Genomic DNA, 24895 nt, shown 5'->3' with positions numbered 1-24895 from the left:
AAATTTCTAGCGGTCAAAGGCCTTTGTGCCTCTTGTTCAGGATGCTATCTCTGCATCTAGGGCTAAACTTCATATATTAGAACTCAAAAAGTAGTTCCTGAATCAACGAATAAATAGGAAAGGCTCTGGCCTGCGATTCAGGAGACCTGGCCTCTAGGCTGACGTTACCAGTGAGCGCTGTGTGACCCTAGACAAATCCCAACCTCTGTGGACCCCAGTGCCTCATCTACAGTGGAGAGGAAGATTCCATGTATTGAGGTTAAGATGGCTGCCAAGTTTCGAGGCTTGACTCTTTCTTCCTTGTTTTCTCAAACAGTACTAGAACAACCAGTATTTAGGGCATCCTCAGAAAAAATAAGGCTAGGTCTTGAGGTAGAATCACAGGGTCAGGATGGTATAATAACAGAATTGAATCAGCTTCAGTGCATCCCCAACTCAGGTGCGGGGGCCCAGCCTCCACCTACAATGCCCAGCAGCCACCGTCCCGCTGTGTAGGAGACGCTCTCCAAGACTGCTGACCACCACCACCCTCTTCCACATCCTCCCCAGGGTTAGGGCAAGGAAACTATGACCTGAGGACACGGGAACAGAACAGAAAAAAGCATCATTTCTAGAAAGACCCCTTGTGGAAGGCCCAGTGTTTGTTGAGTCCACAGTGAAGGCTTCATGACGGAGAAGACACTGCTAGCCTGAGAGGGTGGGGGGAACAGTTCAGTGTAAGAAGGAGGGGAGGCCAGAGAGGGGGAGAGCGATCACGCCATTCTGGAGGCTCAGCCATGTGCCCTGCCAAGCGGTGCATTCACCGCCCAGTGTGAGACTCTGGAAGCTTTTCAGAGCATTCTTCACAGGCCTGGGCTCTGAAGGAGGGAGGGCTGTCATTGACAGTTTGTTATTTACTTTGTGAATATTCTCACCTTTTGAAATGAAGCGGGATGGGTGGGCTGAGTGTGACCCCATGCTGGCAAGAAAAGTATATCAATCATCAAACTGAGAAAAGGGAGCCACCGGACAGCACGAGCAGGGAGTTTGGTGGAGGTGGGGAGCTCTGGCAGAAAGTTGCTGATGGAAAAGGAGGCTGGGCTTGGATTTGCAGTAAGAGGTCAGAGAAGATGGAACTGAGCAAAGACCTTTGAACTAATAGGATGAACATGGCAAGTCATTAACTGGTTAAGAAACAAAAGTTCAGGACTTTGGAGAGAAGAATAGGAGCCTCAGTGTGGACTACTGAGTTTTGGAAGTGACAGGAAAGAGGGAAGGAAATAGCGAGAGAGAAAACCAGCCGGGGATAAAGAAAGACTGTTTGGGTTTGTTTGGAGGCTTTGTTGGGTTTTTTGAAGGGTGAGGATGAAGGTGACTAAGGGGGTTAGGACAGGAGAGACCTAAGTCTGTTTGTAATTATTAGGAGACATAGCAGAGGAGAGAGAGGCAGACAAGACAGCATGGCGGGCAGAGGAACTGTGCCAAAAGACTATCTAGAAGATGAAGTTGTGGAGTTTATTCACTCTATTAGTTTTATTACTGTACTTGGGGTATAATAGACATGTAACAAAGTGCAGACAATTTAATACAACTGGATGCATTTTGACATATGTATACACCAGTGGAAGCCCCACCACAATCAATATAGTGAACGTGCTGTGTCCTCAAGCCCTGTTGGAAGGCCTTCCTTCTGCCCCTCCCATCCCACCGATCTGCTTCTTGTTTCTATGACTTAGTTTGCATTTTCTAGAATTTCATATGAATACAACCATACACGAAGTGCTCTTTTTTGTCTGGCTTCTTCCACTCAGCATAATTATTTTGAGATTCATCGATGTTGTTGAATGTACTCATTCCTGTTTATTGCAAAGTGGTTGTATGAGTTTCCCGTGGCCACTGTAACAAATGACCACAACCCGGGTAGCCTAAACCACAGAAATTTATTTTCACACAGTTCTGGAGGCCAAAGGTCTCAAATCAAGGGCAGATAAGGTTGGTTCACTCTGGAGCCTCCAAGGGAGCATCTGTTCCATGCCTCTCTCCTGGCTTCTCCCAGCTACCAGCACCCCTTGGCTCGTGGCTACATCCCTCCATCTATGTCACAGAAATGGGCAATAAATAAAGAAGCCGAAAAGAGAGACTGACAGATGGAGGTAAAGAGATGAGAGTGTAAGAAGAAGACTTGGAATAAACTGTAAGGCATTAAGGGGAATTGTGGAGAACTTTCCGCCTCAGCCTGTCACTCTGTAGTTTTCAGTTGTTCGTTTGGCAATTTACTCCAAGGTGGATTTAAGGTTACAAGAAAAAGTATTTTCCCTGTCTCGGCATGCTTTGCTCTGAACTGAAGAGGCCCAACCTGCTCCAGGGAGTTAGATTGAGAAGCAGTTATGCCCTGGCTGAGCACAAGATGGCGCCCTTTCTGGAGCAGCGGGACCTCCCTGGGAAGGTCTTCTTTATTGCAAATGAAACTGAGCACAACCTGCTTAACATTTCCTTCCTTTTCTAGAGCTCAGATGAAGTCTACTGTCTCACTCATCTGCAGTGTTTTGAAGCCATACTTGTCAAGAGGACCGTGAGTAGCTGGACACTCTGCTTCTCACCTCCCGTTTCTCCTCAGGCCCCTCTAGTCAAGCTCTGTCCCACCGCTCCACCGCAACTGCTGTCACCAAGGGCAGCAGCAGCAGTTACCAAATTCAAGGATCACTCTTCTGTCCTCATGCTCCTCTCCTTCCTGATGCTGCACTTTCCCGTCTCTCCCGACTTTCCTGACGCCTCCTCCCCTGCTTCCTTGTCTGGCTCCCTCTCCACTTTCCTTCTCCTCTCCAACTGCTTTCTTGTCCTACGTGATCTCCTCAGTGTGACACTATCATCAGAAGTGTGCCTTCCAATGCTGCTTCTGTCTCGCTCTCTTGGATCACTTGCTCTGGGGAGGTTCGCTGCTCTGTCATGAGGACACTCAAGCAGCCCTGAGCTGAAGCAGATGTGACAAGGCACTGAGACCTATTGCCAACAGCCAGAGTGGAACTGAGGCCTCTGCCAACAGCCAAGTGAGTGAGCCGTCCTGGAGGTGGACCCTATGCCAAGTCAAGCTTTGAGATGACTGCAACCCCTGCTGATGGCTCGACTGCAACCCTCTGACAGATCCTGACCCAGAACCACCCAGCTCAGTTGCTCCTAGATGCCTGACCCTCAGAAACTGCATAAGCTGAAAGATGTTGGAGGCAAGATGAATCAAATTCAGCACCGATTAAAGTTGTGCTGACTCCTGGCTGCTTCGTCCAAGCAGCTCTGGTTGGCAGAATGTTTCTAATACATATCTGCTCTTCAAGAGCATTTTTGATAACTGACAAGTAATGGCTCAAATCATTACCAAATTCCCCCAGTTCAGAGGAATTAATATCTACTTTCAATTCAGTTTTATATACATGTATAAATCTCCCCACGAAAATGATGGATGGTGTAAGGATTCAATATAAATGGAAATAATTTTGTCACAAAATATTTATGTGGTTATGTCACAGATTACCCAGGAGCAATATTAAAAGTATTTAACATCTGGTACAGCAAATATAAATTAATACATAAATAAGTATATATCTCAAAAATTAAAATACATTTGGTTTGTTTTGTAACTAAACTATGTGTAGCATAAAAAGGGATAAAGCTGTAATGCAAACCGGTCACAAGTGATTGTGACAATTTCCAGTCATTTGTTATTTTTATAAACTGTCCGTGTGTTCTGGCTGTTTGAGTTGGCCGTGGGTACCTTCTTGTATGAAGGCCATCAGCTCTGTTGGGGTGGCCCTTTCCTGCACCTATGACTCTCAGTGCATTCCCCAGTCCCTCTACTGCTTTCTGCCCTTGTCCTGTTGAGAGCTGGGAGCTAGAGGGCTCCCACGGTGGCTCGCCCCAGGGTGCTTCCCCATGTTCTGGGTGCCTTAACCCTATCCCCAGCTTTGCACACAGGCATTTCCTTACACTCTCCTCACCACACTTTCTGAGTAATGGTGATACCTTCTTCTTGTATTCACAGCAGCAGCCACAATGAGGGAAATCTTACAAGACTCACTTCAGAATAATAAAAGGGGATTATGAATATTTGTTATAAACTGCGATGAGGTTAAGAACTTCCGTTCCAGAGCAGGGATATGAGAGTATATTGTTGGAGGGACGTATAAAAATGGTGTGCCCTCCTCATCCATCCCTTGAGGAGTCTAGAACTGGAGAGAGAGCAGGTAAACTCGTACAGGGAACTGGGAATGTCCTGGGAGGACAGCTCGGCACACCTTGGTTGGGCTGAGTTGAACCAACACTGCATGGACATAAAGAACACAAACCATGTGTCCCACGTCTCCGTCTGCCCCACCCCACCCAGCTGTGGGGATGTTCATGCTATGAAAATGGGCAGTCAGGATGAGGATCCTGGGCTCAGTCTCATAGATTCTGGATTTCCTGGTGGAGCCCCAATTATGGGCTCAGTATGTGGCTGGAGCTAGAAATGACTCTCTCCCAGGTGCTCCTGCACAGTGACATGCCAGGGAGAAATGAATAGATATCTCCGGCTGCAGTTTAGATCGCAGGCCTGAGTGACAGGAGGGAGGGAGCCCTCCTCTTCCATCCCTCTGCTGATACAGGGCATGAGGATGCTGCTGCGCAAGTGGGCTAATGGTGGCCAGGGTTTCCACGGAATCTGCCCAGGTCAGAAGGTCGATGGGACACAGGAGCTCCAGGTGGCAGAAAGGGCAGCGAAGACCAGAGATAGCAGCAGAGGACGGGGGATTTTCCATCAGTCTCAGGGCTAAGTGATCCCTTGAATGGAGTAAGCCTCTGGTTGTTGGATTTAACATGTGAAGGAGACTCCTGGGAGGAGAATCTTCTTGCTCCTCTCAGATGGATGCTTGAGTGACTTAAAATGAATATTTAAGAGATGTGATTTTACCCTGTTGTATATCGGGCTGGTAAAGCAGGTGTATGGCTACACTTCAGTGGCTTCCTATTTTCCTTAGGACAGAATCCACACTCCTTGCTATGGTCTTCAATGTCCTGAGGACTCTGGGCCCTGTTCTCTGACCTCACTGCCTCGGTGCTCGGCCCTACCTTATGGCTTAATGCTCCACTCAGACCCACTGACTCCTCTTTCCTCAAACACACCACGTTCAGTCTCTCTCTGTAGGCCATTCACCCTGCTGACCTCCTGCCTGGATTCCATCCCTGCTGCCCCATCAAGGTTCCACCCACTTCCCTACCTGCCAGTTGTGTTCCTTCAGGGCTCACAGCAGCCCTGACTCCCCTCCTTGAGAAACTGTGACTGAACCACAAATTCCAGCAAAAGCATCCTGGTTAGGGTTATACCTAGCACTATCTCATCCCCTCGCATGGTGCTGTAGGTTAACTTGCCTCTCCTAAAAAAGAAGATATGCTGAAGTGCTGACCCTTGGTACCAATGACTGTGACTTTATTTGCAAATAGGGTCTTTGCAGATGTCATCAAGGTAAGATGAGGTCATACTGTACCAGGGTGGGTCCAAACCCAATTACTGGTATCTTTATAAGAAGAAGGAACTTTGGGTAGAGACACACACACGGGAAGCACGCCATGTGACAATGGAGGCAGAGATTGGACTTATGCATCTACAAGCCAAGAAATGCCAAGGCTTGCCAGCAAGGATGAGGACCCAGGAAGAGGTAAGGATGGATCCTTCCCTGAGGCTTCAGAGAGAGCGTGGCCCTGCTCAACCTTGAGTTCACACCAAGAGCCCCCAGAAAGGCAAGAAAATCAATTTCCAGTGTTTTAAGCCACTAAATTTGTGGTCATTTGTTACAGCAACCCTAGGAAATTGATGGACAAGGCACACATGATTTTGGATTAGAATGACGTATTTTTTTCTTTCTTTCACTAGAGTGAACCACATGAGGACAGAGACTCTATCTGTTTGGCTTGTCATCATTTCTCCGGCTCCTGGGACACTGTATATCACATATTAGATGTAAAGAAATATTAGTTCCATAATTGAACACAAAAAAAAGGTTGATTATGTGACGAAAAGTGGTTTTCTGAAAATAAAAAGAGAGAAAAAAGTTTTTAGGTTGTGGGTCATAAAAACAGCAAGTACTAAAGGAAAAGACAAGTTTTGTGGAACTGAGAATGCAGATGAGAATTTCTGCTTCCCTGTTTTTGACGAGGTATATCATGGCTGTTATATGACAATTTTTTGATTAGATCCAAGAGTCCATGAAACTTTTTCTCATTATATTTACTTTTAAGCCCAGGAAACATCCTAGCAGGAAATAATAATTTCATATTTGATCAAAACCAATAGATTGCTTTGCAACTAAATCAACATAATGGATTTTTTTTTAATTAGCATTTAAACAATGGATTAGTTAATTAGTCTCACAATAGTCAGGATCTACATGTAGATCAAGAGTGCCACTGTTGGAAAACTTCAGAAGATCAGTCCTGCCTGTGCTGGGGGCCTGGGCTCTTTGTTTTACATGGAAAATCTTCATTCCTTTTTCATAACATTTCTTATCCATTGGAGGCTTCCTCTCACTGCCAGGCTGCAGAAACTTCTTCACGGTGGGCTGGTTACTGATTCTGGCTTTCAGGGCCTGCAATGCACAAGAGCACAACCTCAGAGTGGAGCCAAAGACCAAACTCGTCAGCACAAGCCAGGAAACCAGAGACCCTCCTAGACGAGGACCACCTGAGTCTCCTCCATCGGCACCAGCATGAGGCTGGGAATAGACACCCCGTGAGCCATGAGGATAAGAGAAGAAAATCCAGCTCAAGTGCATTTTCTTCCCTGTCTTCTTCCCTACACACTCATCCTGTGGATTCATGAATCTTTGCAACACAAGGAAGAGTAACGTGTCTGTGCAACATCAGCACAGATAAAGTCTCCAGCAAGTAAAAGCAAAGATATGGGAAAAGTGGGCAGGACCTGAAGACAGGAGATATAAAAGGTAAACCATGAGGCCGGTCAAAACCAATTTGCCCATCGACAGAGACAGACATGGGGAGAGAGGGGAGACTGTGTGGAGAGAAACACAATGTGTGGAAGGAGGAGCAGGAGCCGAGGGGAGGACAGCTGCTGACAGATTCGGGTGTGGAAGGAGAAGGACACTCCTGGGTCGAGGGAATCACAGAGAAAAGAGGACAGAATCCGGAATGGAACGGAGGCCTGGGAGAAAGGTGCTGATGCTGGGTCCCTCTCATTGTAAAGACAAATTATTCTTTTGGGGCATAATCCACTCAAGTTTCCTCAGCCTAAGGAGATTCTTCTCATACCTCAGACCAGGGCCTAGGAGCTAATTTGGAGACCAGAGGGCAGCAACGGTCTGGACAATAATGGGGGAACAAGAGGCCAAATCTTAGATTCCTTCCATCCTGAGGGCTGTGAAAGGGATCACCTTCAGCAGAGGAAAGTTGGTCAGAAGGTTGGGGTCAAGCTCTTCGACAAGGTAGAGAAGTTCAACCAGGTGAATGTCAGCCCTGCTCAGCCTGTTGCCAACCAGGTAGTCTTGTCTGTGGCTCTTTAACACCTGGCGAATTGGAGGAATCGCATCATGAACACAGGCACAGTCAGGCTGGGCCCCCTGCTCCTCCCAGCTCTCTCCAGCCCGCTCTCCCTCCTCTGCTGCCTCATTGGGCAGATGTGGAGCTTCACACCTTCTCCGCCGGCCCTGAATCACAGACACAGAGGGAGGAGTGGGCTCTGCTGTTCTTCCCTCACTCCTTAGTGAAGCCCAGGTTACCATTTCTTTTCCCCTTCCCATATCACTTGGGCTCCCTACTAGCATCTTCCACTGGGCCAAAGGCTTAGCACCTCTGTGCCATGTTTCTCACTGCCCCACACCCAACACTGTGCAGCCCTGAAACTTCAGGACATGGCTCTTCGTCTGTCTCTCTCTGTTTCTCTCTCTCTCCACACTTTTCTTTCTCCTCTCTCCCTTGGGCAAAGACTCCACCTTTATGACAGCCTTCCTCAGTCCTGAGCAGACTATTTCAGAGTCTACGTTTCTCTTCTCGTCTGCTCTCCTCATCTCCTGGTCTGTCTCTCTGGGACCTGAAATAACCCCGGGTCACCTTGAACTCACCCTCCCCTTACAACAATGGCTCTGACTCCTACCAAACCTGTGTCTGTCAATAACATTCGTGGAATATGTTCTAATTTGCCTGCTGAAGTGTCTAGGCATGACTGTGCTGATGTCTGTACTTGCTTTAAAATGCAGCAAAAAATAACATTCTTGATTGGAAGAGAGACGGTTGGGGACATATATGATTAAGCAAATATCATAATAATAGGTTAATTTTTGAATATGCACGATGGGTAATATGAGTTCATTGTACATGTATTTCAAGGTTTAATAAACTTTGAATTTTCCATAAATATATTGCAGGAAATATATGATGTTCATTAAAAATATTGCAGACATATGAAAATGACAGAGAAAAAACATGGCACCACCAACTAAAGATCATAACATTGTGGCAAATACCCTTTGAGGCAACGTATGTTTACAGAAGTATGGATACAAAATGAAGAATATATTGATGTATCAAATACCATATTGTAATGTGCAATGTAATTTATGTCATCACAGGGCTCTTTGATCTCAGAGGACAGATGTCCTCCAACTGCAGTGGCTGAGGAGCTTGTCACCATGTGAACGTGCTAAACTCTCAGCACCACAAGGGCCAGGAGAGCGGATTTTCTGATTACTATTAAATTCCTCACTCCTTGATCAGGATCTGACACAGTAGCAATGAATGCACATTTGCTGAACGAATGAAAGAATGATTTGATGCTTTATTTTTATGTAAGCCTCCTGTATCTCTTACGATCATTTTTTGGTTTCATATTTTTATTTAGCATGATACCAGATAGATTTGATCTTGAAATGTTCTGCTTTACCTTCAAAGAGAAACATTAGGGAAAGTAGGTGCTATGTGTCATGATGGAAATTTATTTCCTTAGTTTGCATGACTTTCCTCAAAAATCTAAGAGCCGTGTTCCCCCAAATTGTAGATTATTTTCCCTTCATATCATTTCATCTGTCGCTTCCTCTCCATCCCTGAGCCCCCATCTCTGCTTAAATACATATCATCCATTCAGGCATTCCCTGAAACTCTACAACATTCTCCTGATGGACAGCTAGTCCCATGTCACCCTTCATAATTTGCCTCAATAGTGTCTGGTATCTTGCTTTCATTGTGTTCCTCCTGGAGCAAAAGCCCCTGTCTGGTGTTCTGCAGGATCTGCTCGCGTCTCTAGGGGGGCTCCCAGAGCCTTACACAGCCCAAGCCTCATGACCATGAAATTCCAGTGAATACAAAATGCTAGATTGGGCCCTAGTAATGTAAAGTTTTGGTGAAAAATTATAACTTGGGTCAAACTGACACAATTCTTCCTCACATTGGATTTTATAAAATGCCTTGAGTGTCAGAATTCTCCATTAACTAGGATTCAAGAAGGCTGACTGGGAGTGAAGGTCCTCATCCCAGGAATGCCCAGTTCTCTTTTCCTTTCTCCTCTAATCTCAGCGCCCCCAACACACTAAACAGCCAACTCACTTTTTCAAATGTGGGGAAATAACGATTTGTTGTGCTCCCTTTGATCTGGGTAATCTTGGGACCTTACTCATCAGGTGGGATTGAGAGCAATATCACAAACACTTCATTCAAATCTGCCATACCTTCTACGTACATATCAATCCTGAAAGATAAAAGTGACCAAATTGTCAAAGGTCTCTTGCCTTAGGTTTTATAGTTGAAAAATGGAAAAGAATGGAGCATCAGGATGTGGCAAAGGAATTCACCTCCATTGGGTGCATTTTTATAGGCCATTTATTCCCCTATGAATTTTTCTTGATTTTCCCGTTTCATTCTGGAAGAAGCTCTTGAGGTAGATGTATGTCTAAATTTTGTTATCCACATGACCAGACATGAGGACAGAGCATCGGGGACTGCCCCACGTTGCCGGCGTGAGAGACGTTGGTGGAAACACTGCAAGTGACCTCTGAGACCCTAGCTACGGTTTGCCAGCTCTGCTGGGTTTGTTCTGTGCACAAACTCAGTGTGATTCACACGGCCAAAGACCTGCCACCTAAGTCACCTCCACAGGGAGTCCCTGGCACAGCTGTCTCAGCCATGTCTCTCTCTTTCTCATCCTGTTGCACCACCCAGGCTCACATAATGTCCAATATTAGCATCTTTTAATGATTTTCCATGAAATGAAAAATCATGTGGAACATGGTTCCACAGCCCTTTCCATGTACTCTTGTCCAACGCTGACCATGTTTGCATTTCTCAAGGCCAAACCTAAAGTATCCCCTGAAATTGGGTAATTCTTTATAAACTTCCCAACAGTGCATATGCCAGGTTTCTTGTGTGTGTTCCAGATCAGGTTTCCTATCACAGTTTTTTTTTTTTTTTAAAGCATAATAAATGATTTTATTTTCTATAAATGAGACTATTACAGCTTAGAAAATTTGTCACAGTATTCACCACAAATCAAACTAGTTTTCAGGAAGCACAAATTGGTAATAAAAATAGAATAACTTACTAAAACTGAAATAACACAAAGTTTAGAAGATTTTTTAATAAAAAATATCAGATTAGAGGTGAAACTCTCAGAACGATATCTTACTATTCAAAATTTTTTTTTTTTTTTATTAATGTTATGATGGATTACAAGCTTGTGAAATTTCAGTTGTACATTTTTGTTAGTCATGTTGTGGGTACACCACTTCCCCCTCCGTACCCTCCCCCCACCCCCCCTTTTCCCTGGTAACCACCGATCAGATCTCCTTCTCAATATACTAATTTCCACCTATGAGTGGAGTCATATAGAGTTCGTCTTTCTCTGACTGACTTATTTCGCTTAACATAATGCCCTCGAGGTCCATCCACATTGTTGTGAATGGGCCAATTTCGTCTTTTTTTATGGCTGAGTATTATTCCATTGTGTATATATACCACATCTTCTTTATCCAATCATCAGTTTCTGGGCATGTAGGCTGGTTCCACGTCTTGGCTATTGTAAATAATGCTGCGATGAACATAGGGGTGCAACGGACTCTTGATATTTCTGATATCAGGTTCTTAGGATAGATACCCAGTAATGGGATGGCTGGGTCATAGGGTATTTCTATTTTTAACTTTTTGAGAAATCTCCATATTGTTTTCCATAGTGGCTGTACCAGTTTGCATTCCCACCAACAGTGTATGAGGGTTCCTTTTTCTCCACAACCTCTCCAACATTTGTCACTCTTGGTTTTGGATGTTTTTGCCAATCTAACGGGTGTAAGGTGATATCTTAGTGTAGTTTTGATTTGCATTTCCCTGATGATTAGCGATGATGAACATCTTTTCATGTGTCTATTGGCCATATTCATATCTTCTTTTGAGAAATGTCTGTTCATGTCCTCTGCCCATTTTTTGATCGGGTTGTTTGTTTTTTTGTTGTTAAGCAGTGTGAGTTCTTTGTATATTATGGAGATTAACCCTTTGTCGGATAAGTGGCTTGTAAATATTTTTTCCCAATTAGTGAGCTGTTTTTTTGTTTCAATTCTGTTTTCCCTTGCCTTGAAGAAGCTCTTTAGTCTGATGAAGTCCCATTTGTTTATTCTTTCTATTGTTTCCCTCAACTGAGGAGTTACAGTGTCCGAAAAGATTCTTTTGAAACTGATGTCAAAGAGTGTACTGCCTATATTCTCTTCCAAAAGACTTATTGTTTCAGGCCTAATCTTTAGGTCTTTGATCCATTTTGAGTTTATTTTGGTGTGTGGTGAAAAAGAATGGTCAATTTTCAATCTTTTGCATGTGGCTGTCCAGTTTTCCCAGCACCATTTGTTGAAGAGACTTTCTTTTCTCCATTGTAGGCCCTCTGCTCCTTTGTCGAAGATTAGCTGTCCATAGATGTGTGGTTTTATCTCTGGGCTTTCAATTCTGTTCCATTGATCTGTGGACCTGTTGTTGTACCAGTACCATGCTGTTTTGATCACTGTAGCTTTGTAGTATGTTTTGAAATCGGGGATTGTGATTCCGCCGGCTTTGTTTTTCTTGCTCAGGATTGCTTTAGCAATTCGTGGTCTCTTGTTCCCCCATATGAATTTTAGGACTGTTTGTTCAATTTCTGTGAAGAATGTTCTTGGGATTCTGATTGGGATAGCATTGAATCTGTATATTGCTTTAGGCAGTATGGACGTTTTAACTATGTTTATTCTTCCAATCCATGTGCAAGGAATGTTTTTCCATCTCTTTATGTCATCGCCTATTTCTTTCAAGAAAGTCTTGTAGTTTTCATTGTATAGATCCTTCACTTCCTTGGTTAAGTTTATCCCAAGGTATTTTATTCTTTTCGTTGCGATTGTGAATGGGATAGAGTTCTTGAGTTCTTTTTCTGTTAGTTTATTGTTAGTGTATAGAAATGCTATCCTATCACAGTTTTTTAAAAACAAAACTTTTCTTGACATATAATTCCGCTACCACAATGTCATCTTTTTCAAGTGTACAATTTTGTGATAATTTTTAGTAAATTCACAGAACTTTGTACCATCACCATGCTCTGATAACAAAATATTTTCATCCCTTCAAAATGAACTTCTATGTGGGTCAGCATTCATTCTACATTCTTCCCTCCTTCCCTCTGGCCCCAGGCAACCACTCAACTACTTTCTGTTTCTATGGATAGGAATGTTCCAGGCATTTTGTAATACAGAAGTATACAATAAGTGCCATTCGTGTCTGCTTTCTTTATGTAACCTAATGTTGTCAAAGTTCATCCACATTGTAGCCTGCGTCAGAGCTTCATTCCTTCCCATGGACAGATAACATTCCACTGCATGGCTGTACCACACTCGGCTCATCCAGTCATCACTTTGGGCACCTTTATACTGTTTCCATTTTTTGAAGACTATAAACAACACTTATGAACAATTGTGTGCAAGTTTTAGTGTTGATATAATTTCAGTTCTCTTGTGTACATACCTCGTAGTGGAATCGCTGAGTCATATGGTAACTCTATGTTTAACCTTTGAATAACTGTCCCAGTTCTGCACATGGTTTTAATTTTAATCACGTGGCGCCATCACAACAGGGAGGAGTTGCCCCGTTAGAGTCTTATTGAAATAATCTGCTGCTTCAATCTTGTATCAAAGTGCTCGATGCAACCCTGGCATCTTGGGCTCATCATCTGCTAAGCCTTATCATATGGCCCGTCCATATCCCTGGGTGAAAGTTAGGTCATGGTCATCATTCTGGTAAACTCTGGAAGATGAGCATCAGCTTCTTTGGATTCTTCCCTTCCCCAGCCTTATTGTCTAGATCCTCAGACACTTTGTGCATCCTCTCTGGCTGTGGCTGGTGTCCAGCTCGTAAAGGCCTGAACACCTGGAGTCATGACTCCACAATCCTCCTGCCTTCTTAATTCATCAGGGTTTGCAGACCTCTGTCACTGTGCTCTCTCTGTGGGCCGCATCCTCTTCTATAATCTCACTGGCTTGAGTCCACTGCAGGTTTCCTGTCCCTCATCCTCTGAGGTCTCGCTGTACTGGACCTCAGTCTATACCACCGAGGCCACACTGCTGGTGGTCATGATCCCCCGACATGGTCTTGGTCCTTCAGGGAAGGGCCTAAATTGTTCCTATTAATTGTTGATGAAAGAGCAGGGAAAATACCGTACAGGGCTCTCTCCTTGATGTCTTTCCCATAGAGGTTGTGTTTGGCGGCGATGTAGTTGAGAATGGCTCTGCTCTGCACCAGCTCCATCCCATCAATTTCCACCACTGGCACCTGCTGGAACATCAAACCGCCATCTCCTGAAAGAAGAAAAGGAAAAGTAAAGCAAAATGTTTTATGGATCATAACGTTGGGATGAAAAGCTGTTCAAATGACTGAAAATATATAAAGAAACAAGAAATTATTCCCTGGGAACATTTCCAAGGAAATAGCATTTTGTTTTCGCATCCTGTGATAACTTTTTCTTATAACTCTGCCTTTTGCTTTTTAACCTAGTATTTCATTTATCTTTTTATTTCCCATCCAGATATATGGTAAGTCCCTGTATTTTTTTTTATTGAATTCTCATCATGGATATTTGAGGAAGAAGTTGGGAGAAGCTGCAACAGGACCACCAGCCGTTTGCCATTTCAGTTGGGAAGTTCCGAGAACAAGTCTATGGCGCTGCTGGCATTAGGCCATAGCAAGGGAGATTTCTACGGAGGGTGATTTGTATGCTCTTCAAATTCCACCACTGGATAGTGTGTGGTGGGGGGCCCAGTTTTCCCCACCCAGTTCTCCTGGTCTTGCTCTTTCTCTCCCTTCTCACTGACTTACCTGGTGTTCCAACTATCTCAACACCATCTTGATATCTTGATACCATCTTGATATTTGAGTTTATAACACTGCTAGTACATCACCGTGTCCAACCCGTCAGAGAGAATAACTCAAGGCAACCACTGGGCCTGTTTCTCCTCTTTCATGCTCTTAAATGTGTTTGATGTCCTTGCTAGGAGGCTGTGGGATCCTGAGCTGGTACAGCTCAGTCGTGGTGCAGAAAAGCAGGAGAAAGCAAAGAGAGGGATCCACAGGACACCAGGGATGGCCCTGGAGCAAATACTCAGAGAGTTTCATCCCTTCCTGGTCCTGAGGGAGTTACCAAAGCTGCTCAGGGAGCCCCACCCCATACATTTGAAACTCTTCTCTCCCTCTTCTTGGCACCCAGCTCCCAGCGTACACACACATAGGCATTGCCTGCAGTTAAATCCTCAACACATGACTTCAACTAGATCCTCTCATCAGAGGAACTTAGGTACTTGGTCTCACCATTTTTCAGCTTTTCCAAGTCCTCTGGAGTGTCTATAAATTTCTCTTCAAACTGGAAAGCAGAAACAGTCAGTGAGTTCCTGTTCTTTCATTCCACAGCATTATAGAAGTTTTAAACTTGAATGGCCCCTCTCTGGCACATAATAAGCAGAAAGGAGATTTCTGAGCTTGGCAGGGCACACAGGGGAGTGTGATCAGGGAAACTGGAAATTTAGATTAGAGCCACCAAGGAAAGAGCACGGGTGGCAGCAGGTAACGGCTCATTCTTGCAGTTTCAATTCTCCTCCACTCTGTTTCCACCTCTGTGGATGATCCTGGTCATTGAGGAGAGGGATGTCACGGAGGGAGGGGACTGGGAAGTTCCTCTAGTTATGGGCTTTTAGTATCTCAGGAAAGACTCCCTCTGCACTAGAGATCAGGACAGGACCTTTTATGTCCCCCAGCATAGGGTACACCAGGGGACAGTGATTATCTTAGATGCTGCCACCAGTGACTTCTGCTGTCATTGACATCGCTGCATCCCGGGAGGCTCCGCTTAGTACAAAATGAGTCCTGGTTGCTGCACATCTTTACCTCTAAGATTCAGAATTTCCTCTCCTGGAAAACTGGGACAGCCTAGGTTAGATTCCCAATTGAAGAAAGGAGAAAGAGTTCCCAAACTAGTTTAAAATATTGTTTTTTAATCAAGAAACCTTGGTTTCTGATATGACTGCCTGGATTTGAACATCATTTCTTACACGTGCTGCCTCTTGACGTTGGACACGTCACTGAATCTCCTCATGTCTCAGTATCCTCATCTATATAATGAGTATAGTTATGGTGCCTACGTTATAGGCTGGTGTGAAGGTTAAATCAGCAAGGTATGCAAAGGCCTTTAAACAGCACCATGTATACACTAGATGCTCAACAAACATAAGTTATCAGGATTTTCAAAGATGGTTGCTGTTTCAACTTACCATCCTTTTTTTTAAATGTAAAACCACCTTACACTGGGGAACCTCTGCTCCGTCCTTGACCTACATTCAGGACTTTGACCTTGGTGTAGATTCTCCTTCTCCTGAGACAAGTCTCTCTGCTTGGAGGGCAGCCAGCAGCAAGGCCGTCATCTGACCAGAAGCTCTGAGTGCTTGTGGAGTTTCAAGACAAATATGAAAATCAGTGAGTATATGATCATGTGGTTTACTTAATCAGCAGAATTGACCAAACCAAAGGTCAAAAGAGACCGATGTCAAGAAAATGGGTCTCAGCGTTGATGCGATTTGGTTCCAATCTTGGCTCTGCCTCATGGTAGCTGTGTGATCGGGGCACAGTCACTTAGCATCTCCAGGCCTCAGTTTCCTCCTCTATCAAACACAGGGAGGACATTTTCTTAAATGTAATATGTTGGGTTAAAATACAGATTACAGGACCCGGGCCACACACACCAAGTATAACTAGTAGTGCTGTTTGCAGTGGCTGCTATGGTTTAAAGGGTTCTTGATGGTGAAAAGCTTGGGAATCTGGGGAATTCTAACTTGTCCAGTGGAAGCATTTATTGTGGATCCACATGGCTCCACAGGGTCAGACTCTAGAGATAGTGAGGTGGGGGTGCAGCAACACCTAAAGCACCCAGTTCCAGACAAACATAAGGAATGGTGGTTGCTCATCTAGGGAGGGCGGCCGAGGTGGGATGCGGTTGGCTAGTGAGATGGTGTTTGTGAGGCTAATGGAGACGGATGGGATGGTGAGAACCAGCCTTTGGGCACAGAGAACCCAGAAGCCCTGACCAAGAGTCTTTGGTAAGTCCTGCCCCATCCCCTCTTCAGTCAATCTGATGGAGAAGAGGAAGCCTGGGATGCGCTCAGCATCTCCCCTACTTCACCCTCCTGTGCTGAACTCATCCTGCCTAGGGGCTCTCAACACATCCCTCAACCCCACAGCTGACGCTGAGCTACAGGGAAAACAGGTTATTGATTTATAGAGAGACAACGACCTGAAAGGGCACTATTTGGATGTTTTGTATTCTTCTTTCTTTATGAAATCGAGAGAGGACCAGCTAAAGTCCCATGCATCTGTGAAGCAATCAAGAAAGTATAATCCCAAGGCTTCAGTAAACATGTTGTTATGAGGCTGAAGGGAGCACAGTAGAAGCTCCTGTCACAGGACACGACCTCACCTGGAACCCTTCTCTTCTGCTCTCACCGGAGGGACAAGATATCCTGAGTCTGTCCATGACTCCTCCCCAGGAAAACCCTCCCAAAGTTGCTGATCCATCTGACCTGGATTGAGAAGAGTGTTCTCAGTGCCACCTCTAGAGGGCAGCACTCAACAGAGCCCAGAGAAACCTGCCACCTTTCCTCTGGGACTATGGCATTTTGGCACTGTAAATGCTTGAGTGTCCTCCTAGATGCTACCCCCTCCTCCTCCTTTTAATCACCTCCTTACTTGTGTGCAACCTCATAGAATATAAGCTGCCTCAGGACAGGGCCGGTGTCTGTCTTGTTCATCCATATATCCCCAGGACCTAGCACAGGAGCTGGCACTTAAAGGTGCTTGACAAACTCACTGCTGAGTGAATGTATCGCATCTTTCACAGGAGGTTTCTTGCAATCCTCTCCTCCTCCCCACATTTGTGGTTATGTCTGCACTTTAATCATATCATAGTCCGATATTATATAGTTTTGTCCTTTTATTATGGAAATTTCCCACAAGTACCAAAATAAATATAAAAGTAGAAAGATCCTCCTTGTACCATTCACCCAGCTTCAATAATTATCAACTCAAGCCAGTGTTGTGTCATCCATATGCCCACCACACTCTGTCTCCTGTAATAATTTGAAATAAATCAGAAATATCATATATGTCCTCTTTAAATACTTCATGTGTATCACTAAAACATTAGAATTATTTTAAAAATAACCACAGTACACTATCACACCTAAAACTTTAACAATAACTCTTTAATTTTGTCGAAGATGCCATAATGTTCATGTTTCTAATTACTGCATAAATGACATAAATGATATTTTACACTTTGTTTAAATCCAAATCCAAATAAGGTCCACACATTGTGGTCAGTTTCTTAACTTTATTTTAATTGTTTGTGCTCTTTGGTGATAAGAAATTTTAATGATGTATTAGGTCATTAATGCTCATCTCTGAAGAATAGAATTTTTTTTTAATGGAAAACTCTTGACAGATCACTGAGTAAGAATAGTCTCCTAGCTCATGTGAGAAAGGACTTTGATAATCTTAGATGCGACTTAAAATGACCAAACTCAGAAGGGACCTTGACTCGGGCGGCAGCCAGGAGCCACACGATCAGCTCCATCCGGCCTCGTGCGTTGAAGTAGTGCAGCCTGGGCTTCCCCACCATGATGCTGTCTCCTGGGTTCTCTACACCTGAATGAACGAAGGAAACAACAGAAACAAAACTGCACTTTAAGATCCGTGGTTAGCAGCACCAACAATGCTGAGGAAGGGTCTGCCTCCTTCCTGGCAGACTTGGAGAGTCCCTGGAATGCCTTCCTCGGCCCAACTTCTCACCCTCAGGAGCCGAGCCCAGGAAACTGCATCAAACCATTCTCCAGTCTCCACTGGGTAAAATTTGGTGGGCTTAGCAGCATAATAGGTGAGTCTGTGGTAAGGATGCAAGCGTGTTTTAGGGGGAGGGAGAAGGATTAGAGAACTAATATTTATTGAACGTCTCCTCTTAACAATCCTGACCAAACGCTAACCCCTTTGTATAAATTATACATATATATATATTTTTTTTTGCTGAGGAAGATTTACCATGAGCTTACACCTGTTGCCAATCCTCGGCTTTTTTAACCTTGATGAAGATTTCCCCTGCACAAACATCTGTGCCAATCTTCTGCTATTTTGTATGTGGGTGCCCACCACAGCATGGCTGAGGAGTGGTGCAAACCTGCGAACCCAGACTGCTGAAGCAGAGCCTGCCGAACTTAACTACTATGCCATGGGGTCAGATCCTGGCTACATTATAACTTTAAGCTCCTAACAGCCCCATGAAATGGTTATTATTATCCCCATTTTTCAGTTAATGGGACCAAGGCTCAGAGGTTAAATGACACATCCACAGTCACACTCCAGCAGGTGAGGAATGTGGAAATCCATCCCAGGACTAAAGCGTGGGCTGGGCTGGAACCCACACAGACGCAGGCCCTGGGAGCCTGTGAGGACCTTGAACCAGAGGACTTCCCTGACAGCGAGGAGGCAGAGGGAGCAGAGTTAATGCAACATTTGTTCCAGAGCTGGAGTTAGGGCTCAGAGTCGCTGAACTGTGGCTCAAAAGATCCTAATCCTTTGCACAGACGCAGGATGCTGATTCCTTGCTTTTTATGGAATTCTACATTCTACATCTACCTAGTGCACTTTATAATCTGTAAAAAGGGAAGTTACTGCATTAACTTTTCAATATGTGGAATGGAACCAACATTTGTTCACTGTCTGTCATACAGTGGATGCTCACAAATTTGCCGTCATTTAATCCTACAAAAATCACCTGAGGTGGAATCTCTTATTACTCTCACTTCACAGCTGGGGAGATGGAGGTTTCTAGAGTAACTTGCCCAAGGTAGGTGGTGGTCCTGGGATTCAAACCCACTTCTACGTGAAACCAAAGTCTAGGACTCATTTTCTGTATCGGGATTTTTCAAAATACACATGACCATCCTTCAGTGGATTGTGAAATCCACCAACTTTTAAAACAAAATACAAGACAGTAGACACTATCCAAGTATACCATATGCAGACAAGGGGAGCATCATTTCAGGAGTTTTACATTCAGTCATAAGTGTGTTGCATGCGTGGATGTGTGCACGCTCATTTGGCCAACAGATGGTAAGAGAGACACAGGTTGTGTCCAGTCAGCAAACTCTGAAAGCCCTTGTTCCATCCCAGGCTGCGTGGGTAGTCGACACAGCAGGGGACCAGAGACTGAAGCTCAGCGGCTCCAACAGCGGACATGGCTAGTTCTCTCATGGGAGTGAATGCAAGTGAAACTGGCAAACAGTTAGCCATTGATGATGAAGTAGCTAGGAACTAAAGGTTTTTTCCTTGTTGCAGTTACTGATTCTAGCTTTCAGCTGTTTAACCTGCCCATTGTTAACTACGCTGCTTAGGCCTTATGCTATCTGACTCCCACTAGGCTCCTGTAGATACCATCTTCCTGGAGCCTGGGTCACCATGGTGATTGGCATTTGAGCTATTTTTCAGGATTTAGAACACTTTTTCCACTCCAGGCCGGTTGAGACTACCAACTTATGAACCAGGCCTGCACAGATGTCTGATAGGTGACATTTTGAGGTCAAGAGGCTAAAAACTCCACCCTCAGATCATGCTCACACTGCCATTTTGCGAGCATGGGTCCTATGAAGAGGCATGGAGTCTGACTACGCTTGCACAGATCATCAATTGCCTCACCTCTCCTCCCCTCCAATCACCTCTCTCCACACTTCAGACCACCTTGCCCCCCATTCCACAAACATCCCTGAGTCCCTATTTTTGGGGAAGCTGATTTTAGACTCATGTTCTCGCTTCCTACATGGCTGCCTTGTCATTGAACTCTCTTTCCGCTGCAAATTCGTCGTCTCAGTGTTGGGCTTTCCAGGTGGCAGCAACAATGAACCTGGTGCGGCAACAGAAACACGCAGGACTCGTTACAAGCAGCAGTCCCAAAGCCAGGGACTTAGGGAGGAACACCTGCATTTTCTCTGCAAATCGCAGGCTCTGTTTAGAAAACATTAAGATTCTTCTTGCAAAATTGTATTGTTGTGGAGTTTGGGACAAAAATATACTTCTCTTTACTCAGTGGATATTTCTCTGGCAAGTGCGTGTGACTTGAATTTTAGATTTTCAATATCCAGACCTTTAATGAAGGACTCAAAAGCCTGACCTTTAGAAGCAAAATATCCTTTGGAAACATACTTAATGAACTCGTCTGTCTTGTAATTGGAGATATTGGAGTTTGTACTTTCCTATCATGGGAAGTGGAGGTGCTATGAGGAGCAGAATGAACAGGAGACTAAAGCTGGCACTATGGTGGGAGGTGTGTTTGCTGTGGCCCAAGGTTCACTGAGCCAAGTGACTCACACCTCACACTCAGCTCCCTTCCCTGTGACTGAGGATCAAGTTATGAAGGGAAAGGAATCTTATGTTAGATGATATTTTATCATAACTCTCTTCCTTAAGGCAACTTTCCTCTCCTCCCACTAGGAGGTTTCCAAAGGCCTGGTCAAGACTCGGGCAAAGGTCAGCATATCCTAAAGCCTTGCTGGTCAACAGAAAATGAGAACTAGAGAGTTTCAATGAATTGCCAAATGTCACACACGTATGCTCCTGATTCACACTCACTGTCCAGCACCTGTGTCTACCCTCGACAACAACCCAGGAAATAGCTTCTAATGTCCCATTTTAAAGATGAGGAAACTGGAGTTCACAGACACACAGCAGCTTCACTGGGCTCAAGCATTTGTCCTCGGATGTCAGGCCACCTGATTTCGGGGTTCACTCCCCAGGTGAGACTGAGGCTCTCTCTAGGCTTCTCTCTGAGACTCCTGTTTGGTTTTCCCATTCGGAATCCATCACCAACTAGTGGCTGAGGGGAGGGAGAGAGGGAAACACGGAATTCGTGAGTTCCTCTCTGTCAGCTGATTTTAGGGGCCTGATAAGAATAAACATGGATAAAAGCATGCCTTGCTTTGCTTTGCCTTCCCAAAACTCTACTGTGAGTAAGCTCAGGAGCAGCGTAACTACATTTAACCTTAATAGGGGAGAGGGCTTATGTTCCTCAAATGCATGTGTGCATGATAATTCCAGGAGTAAAGTAAAGGAGTGATGTTGGGGATGGTCCTAATTACAGAGTTTCAGATGCTCAGCTGAGTGGGTCTCTCAGGGGTCCTGTTGTGTTGTGTGGGTATCCTTCATTGATCAACGAATACCCATTTACTTGTAGTTCGGAGGAGAGATAAAGGGAACAGCTCACTCTGCTGGTTTCACAAAGGAGTGGATATGAATTGCAGATCCACCACCTACATTGTGCAAGTTCCTCTAGAAACCTGAATATCCGCAAACTGTAAAATGAGAGTAATAAAGACTGCACCCTGGGGCTGGCCGGATGGCACAGCGGTTAAATTTGCACGTTCTGCTTCGGCAGCCCGGGACTCGCTGGTTCGGATCCCGGGTGCAGACACGGCACAGTTTGGAAAGCCATGCTGCGGTAGCCATCCCACATATAAAGTAGAGGAAGATGGGCATGGATGTTAGCTCAGGGCCAGTATTCCTCAAAAGAAAAAGAAAAGACTGCACCTCAGGTGACTTTTGTAGGATTAAATGAAGGTAAATTTTGGGTCTTGTCCATTGTATGACAGAGATTGAGCAAATGTTAGTTCTACTCCATGTACTGTAAAGTGAATGCAGTAACATCATTTTTCTAGATTATATAATAAATCAAGTAGAGGTAGAATCTAGAATTCCAAAAAAAAAAAAAAGCAAAGAGAAGAATAAGGAAGGAATCAGCATCCTTCTTCTGTGGAAAGAATTAGGATCTTTTGAGCTAGGGCTAAGTGAGTCTGAGCCCTAATTCCAGCTCTGGAACAAATGTAGCCTTAACTTTGCTCCTTCTGCCTCCTCGCCATCAGGGAAGCCCTCTGGTTCAAGGTCCTCACAGGCTCCCAGTGCCTGTGTCTGTGGGGTTCCAGCCCTGCCCTCCCTTTAGTCCTGGGCTGGATTTCCACGTCCATCACTACCTGAGTGTGACTGTGGGCGTGTCGTTTAACCACTGAACATCGGTTCCATTAGCTGACCAATGGAGATGATGACAACTATTGCATGGGGCTGCTAGGTGATTAAAGATATAATGCAGCCAAAGGGGTCAGCACTCAGTCAGGATCGTTAGGAGGAGATTTTCAATAAATATTATTTCTCTAATCTGTCCCCCTCCCCGGACACCCACTCACACATCCTTTCCACAGACTCTCACTTGTTAGACCTCCAAGATGGCCATATTTCACCCAGTGCAGACTGCAGAGTGTTTGGTGCAATTTCCAGGGCTCTGCTCCTGAAGGTGAGAATTTGAGTGACGTAAGACAAACGAGTTACCTGAGATATTAAAACCGCATAACTAGAGGCACTTCCCAGTCCCTTCCCTCTGTGACATCCCCCTCCCCAATGACCAGGATCATCCACAGAGGTGGAAACAGGGTGGAGGTGAATTGAAACCTCAAGAATGAGCTGTTACCTGCTGTCCCCCACGCTCTTTCCTCAATGGCTCTTACCTAACTTTCCAGTTGCCCTGATCACACTCTTCTGTATGCCCTGCCAGGTCAGAAATCTTCCTTTTGCTTATTATGTCCAGACAGGGGTCATTAAAGTGTAAACTTCTATAATGCTATGGAATGAAAGAACAAAGCTCATTTACTGTTTCTGCTTTCCAGTTTGAAGAGAAATTTATGGAAACTTTAGAAGACTTTGAAAAGCCAAGAAATGGTAAGACCGAGTATGTAAATTCCTCTGATGAGAGGATCTAGGAGAAGCTAGAACTTGAGGTTTTAACCCCAGGCATTGCCTGTGTGTGTGCTGGGAACCGGGAGATAAACAGAGGGTTAGGAGTGGCTCAGATGTACACAGTGGGGTTTTGTGAGCTGCTTTGGTAACTCCCTCAGGGCCAGGAAGGGCTAAAGCTCTCTGAGTATTTGCTCTAGGACCATCCCCAGTGCCTGTGGACCCCTCTCTTTGCTTTCTCCTGCTCTTCTGCACCACGACTGAGTTGTACCAGCCCAGGATCCCACAGCCTCCCAGCAAGGACGTGAAGCATGTGCAATAGAGTGAAAGAGGAGAAACAGGCCCAGCAGTTGCCTGGAATTCTTCTTTCTGATGGTTTGACAAGGTGATGTCCCAACACTGTATAGATTAAGATAACAAGAGGGTGCTGGCATATTTGGAATGCCAGGTGAGCCTGTGAGGAGGGAGAGAAAGACTGAGGCCCGGCAGCAGTGGCTGGGAAAACAGGGTTCCCCAGCACACAGTATCCATTGGTGAGATTTGAAGAGCTTACGAAACGCCCTCCCTAGAAATCTCACTAAGTCCTGGCCTATTGCTGGGTCCCCCATAGACTTGTTCTCGGAACGTCCCAACTGAAATGGCAAACGGCTGGTGGTCCTGTAGCAGCCTCTCCCAACTTCTTCCTCAAATATCCATGGAGAGGAATCGAGCACAAAAAATACACAGAATATCATGTGTCTCAAAGGGAAATAAAAGATAAATGAAATAATAGGTTAAAAAGTAAACGAGAGATTGGTAAGAAAAAGGATTACAGGGAGCTAAAAACAAAAGCCATTTCCTTCAAATATTCCCAGGTAATAATTTTTTGTTTCCTTTTGTCTATTCAGTCATTTCAACAAACAGTTTTTCATCCTGAAAGTGTGAATCTCAAAACATTGCTCTCTACTTTTTCTTTTCTTCCTTCGAAAGATGGGAGTTTGATGTTCCAGCAGGTGCCAATGGTGGAAATTGATGGGATGAAGCTGGTGCAGAGCAGACCCATCCTCAACTACATCGCCGCCAAACACAACCTCTCTGGGAGAGACACCAAGGAGAGAGCCCTGTGCGGTATTTTTCCTGCTCTTTCATCAACAATTAATAAGAATAATTTAGGGCCTTCCTTGAAGGACCAAGTCCACGTCAGGGGCATCATGGCCACCAGCAGTGTAGCCTCGGTGGTGTCGACTGAGGTGCAGCCCAGCAGAGACCTCGGAGGATGAGGGACAGGAAACCTGCAGTGGACTCAAGCCAGTGGGATTATAGAAGAGGATGCGGCCCACAGAGAGGGCACGGTGACAGAGGTCTGCAAACCCTGATGAATTCTTAGAAGGCAGGAGGATGGTGGAGTCATGACTCCAGGAGCTCAGACCTTTAGTAGCTGGACACCAGCCCACAGCCAGAGATGAGGACAAAGTGTCTGAGGATCTAGAGGATAAGGCTGGGGAATGAAGGACCCAAAGAAGCTGATGCTCATCTTCCAGAATTTACCAGAATGATGACCAGGAACCTAACTTTCACCCAGGGATATGGACGGGCCATATGACAA

General features: G+C 44.9%; 1 pseudogene; it reads right to left on the bottom strand.

Annotated features, from left to right (window-relative positions):
* Positions 1–6362: 6362 nt before the first annotated feature.
* On the bottom strand, positions 6363–18163 carry LOC106824241 (glutathione S-transferase A2-like; annotated as a pseudogene).
* Between the last annotated feature and the right edge of the window lie 6732 nt (positions 18164–24895).

Source organism: Equus asinus, chromosome 8 (assembly GCF_041296235.1).
Source record: "Equus asinus isolate D_3611 breed Donkey chromosome 8, EquAss-T2T_v2, whole genome shotgun sequence".
NCBI lineage: Eukaryota > Metazoa > Chordata > Mammalia > Perissodactyla > Equidae > Equus > Equus asinus.
Note: the sequence above shows the minus strand (reverse complement) of the source record. Positions and strands in the feature narration are given on the sequence as shown.